Source organism: Diuraphis noxia, unplaced genomic scaffold (genome assembly GCF_037042655.1).
Source record: "Diuraphis noxia isolate RWA-SAM2 unplaced genomic scaffold, SU_Dnox_SAM2 contig0001, whole genome shotgun sequence".
Lineage (NCBI taxonomy): Eukaryota > Metazoa > Arthropoda > Insecta > Hemiptera > Aphididae > Diuraphis > Diuraphis noxia.
The window spans coordinates 97,415,892-97,419,548 of record NW_028301711.1 but is presented as its reverse complement, the minus strand read 5'-3'; the positions used below and the strand labels follow the sequence as shown (position 1 = coordinate 97,419,548).

General features: G+C 28.9%; 1 pseudogene across 1 annotated transcript; it reads right to left on the bottom strand.

Moving 5' to 3' along the window:
* Nucleotides 1–302: 302 nt before the first annotated feature.
* LOC149062608 (uncharacterized) lies at nucleotides 303–3,418 on the bottom strand (annotated as a pseudogene). Its single transcript, XR_016189891.1, has 4 exons — nucleotides 3,304–3,418; nucleotides 834–1,265; nucleotides 673–756; nucleotides 303–574 (listed from the first exon to the last, which is right to left on the bottom strand). The product of XR_016189891.1 is annotated as an uncharacterized LOC149062608 (transcript).
* Nucleotides 3,419–3,657: the final 239 nt, after the last annotated feature.

Here is a 3,657-nt window from a genome sequence, read left to right as displayed (position 1 = left end):
AACATTTTCTAATATTCATATTATTTGTCAGGTTATATAAAAAATTGATTAATGGTTTAATATCTACAATTTAATCGACCAATCATTGGCCACTAAATCATTAACTCACTATTGATTCATTAATTGTTGAGTGATTGTTCATGCAATCCGGTGTATTGATTATGACATACAAATCTCTATATATATAAAAATGGAGACAAAAATGTATAACAATTTTTTATTTGGTTAGGTGATAGGTTTGATTATTAGGTATCTGTTTCAATAATAAACACATGTAATTTATTTTGTGGTAAGTGAATTTTAGGTATTCATAATATATTAATATACATATTATATGTAATGTATAAGTATCATAATCACTAATAATTATATTGTATTTAGTCCAGAATCATGTACAACTCTACTCCAGCTCTACATAAAGCACAACGGTAATATGGAATATTTGAGTGTGGTGGCATTGCTATATAACTCTCGAAACATGGCTGGCACAATCCTTGGTGGTTACATGGAGAGGCGATAACTGTCGATGGCGAGTACAAACAAATGCAACATTTTGGCTCTATCAATGGTAAAACTGAAATGTAAGAAAATATAATATTTAAATTTTACAATTTGTATTATCATATTATTATCTTGATATTTAAATATTTGTTTTTTTTTATTGGTAATTACAGTTTAGGTCTTGTCAGGTTACATAAAACCGTTCTGATGGTGTCGCCACTTCATCATCATCCATTCTGTGTATCAAATCCAAGACTAAAAACAAGCAATACTTCAGAATACAAAGAAAAATTGGTTATAATTTATAAGTTAATGAACGAATTATTATTAACTGGTTATTTCTGCTTCATTAACTCTTCTCTGAATCATCAATAATTCCCTAGCTCTTGCTTGAAGAACAAGATTATTGTTTTGATGGTCGTCAACAGGCTGAGGTGAGTGGTTCGTTTGACGTGGTGGTAAATTGATGGATTGTTGTGGTTGAAGTTCTGTATACGATATTGATGCTAATGATGGTGGCTCAGCGTTGGCTGTCGAATTATGAGACACCTGTGGTCGGATCACACCAAATGTTGGTGTTACATGACGAGTACAAGTCAGAAACTCCAATATGGTGTACCAACTTTCATTAAACAACCTCATGGCCAAATCCAACTTTCTCTGGTTTTCAATCCAAATTCGACGTTGTGGTTCTCTAATAAAACCACCATCTATTGCCACATTATAGTCATTCCTTGCACCAGTGCAATAGGCTTTTAAAGCATCTGAAATATATGTTATATTTGTTAACAATACTAAACTTATTTAATAATAGTAGTTATTCAAAAGTCAACCTATTTTTAACAATATATAATTGGATTATTCCCATTAATAAATTGTTTAATGTAGGTAGGTAGATTAGATTAGCAAGTCCTGGAATAGGCCGCGCACCATGGGAAATTGTGAAACGGTTTGAGATAATTGTGGAGTGGCCAAAAAGTAGAAGTTGGAACATAAGAGGCAAATGGACATATTTTAGTTGCAAACAGGCCATGACATATCTCATGAGTGACCTGAAAACCTGGAAGACAGTTTCTATTCAAGCAGTTAATTAGAAGTGAATTATTGAATATCAGAATAATTAAAGTACCTACAGCTTTTAGTTTTTTTGTTTTTTAATTTTTTTTTAGTTACTTTTTTTTATTACGGTATTTCAATATGGGGATGTACAATGTAAGTATAATACCTCCGCACATATTAATGTTTTATCTACTACTATCAATTTAATGATTAAAACTATACTTGGAAAACCCAAATTGTATCCAACTTAATTAATTTACTCAGAATTAAGAGTCAGAACTATTATTCAAGTTTATGAACGAGCGATTTTATTGTATGTACATATATAAAGTAAATAATAGGTCCATTTCAACCTTTGCATTGTTATAATACTAGAATAAAAAACAACTGTAATATAATTGTGCCACTTAATCATACTAATTTTGGTACACAGAGTCTAATGATTAAAGGAATGTTACTTCGTAAATATAAGTTAAACTTGAATAATTTTAATAAGTATAAGAAACATATTAACACTATTTTAGCATTTTTATCCTGGTCATAATGTCCACTTTTAAAGATAATTTACGTACTCTTAATGTTTAACTTTTCTTGTATACTTTATAACACCTAATCATAACATGAACCCAGCTCATCCGTTTACATGCATATCTATGCTTATTCAACTTGCAAACTTGATTTAATGTTTTATTTATAACTTTTATATTGTTTTTCTTTGTTTGCTTAAAATAAATATTATATTATATATAGTATATTATTTTAGTTATTCACATTAATCCTTGAGTTAAACCAAAAACTAAAATTGATTTTGTTGAAAATAGGCATTGCGTACAAATTCCTGTTCAAAAACCTTAATTATTTTGGTTTTTTCTAATGTTTTTGAAAACTACTAGAAATTTTTACTTTTGAGGAATGTACCGACTAGATTCATTGTCCTATCAGTATAGATGCCCTATCTTGTGGTAGATCTTTACTGCCCAACAAGATGATAATAGACACAAATATAAAATTATAAAACCAATATGTTCATTGTTCCGCTCAAATAGGTTTGGTTAGTTATTAATGAAAGGTACTAAGGTGGCTAGAACTTAAGGAGACGTTACAGTGACATTTGTTGTCTCCGTCTTACAAGTGTGTAACATAACAAATTGTACATTCAGCAGAACACGTTTATCTCAGACAGTTTAAAAATTTGAGTCAATTAATTAACCTAACTTTTAATAAAATTTAAAGGTAAGATTATTATTTAGACAATGCATGACATTATATGCTATTAAAAATTAAAAATTAAATTAAAAAAGCATATTATGTCATTGTCAAGATAATAATCTAACTTTTAAATTTTATTAGAGGTCAATTCACTCAAATTTTTAAACTAACAGAGATACACGTGTTCTGCTGAGCGTACAATTTGGTACCTATATTACGCACTTGTGAGACGGAGACAACAAATGTCACTGTAACATCCCCTAAAAATGCTGTCAAACAAAGATGTCCGAATCAGGCGGTTAATACAATAATACAATGAGCCGAGGTCAATGACGCCATGCGGTTATTCTACATTTCTTAATATTGTATCTCATAAAGTAATAATTTTTTACATCGGATTTTCACCAAATCATTCCATTCAGCGATAGCTACTATAATTTAACATTTAAAAAAAATGTAGACATTTTTTTTGTATTGTGTGCTCCTTTAATTTATTTTTTTATAATTTTAATATTAGTGAATTTAGTATATTACTTAGAAATACCCATGGCTCGGGTTTATGATTGCTTCAAATGTGCATCTTTAAGTGTTAATGACTTACTTCTAGAACATTATTTGTTCTCCAGACTGCGCCACTCACAGATAACATATTTGCATAAACACCTAATAAAGAATTAATAATTCTTAAATTTTAATAATTCAATAAAAAATAATATAAAAATTAGGAAATACAAAACATATTTTACTCACCTGTTATCCATGTCATTTTATAATACTGAAAAAATCTTTCAAATCGTTCTTGATTCTCAATTGATAATGTTTATTTGTTATTTGCATTATAATGTATTTGTATGGACGTAAACCCTTCAATTATTTTATTTCCTAGTA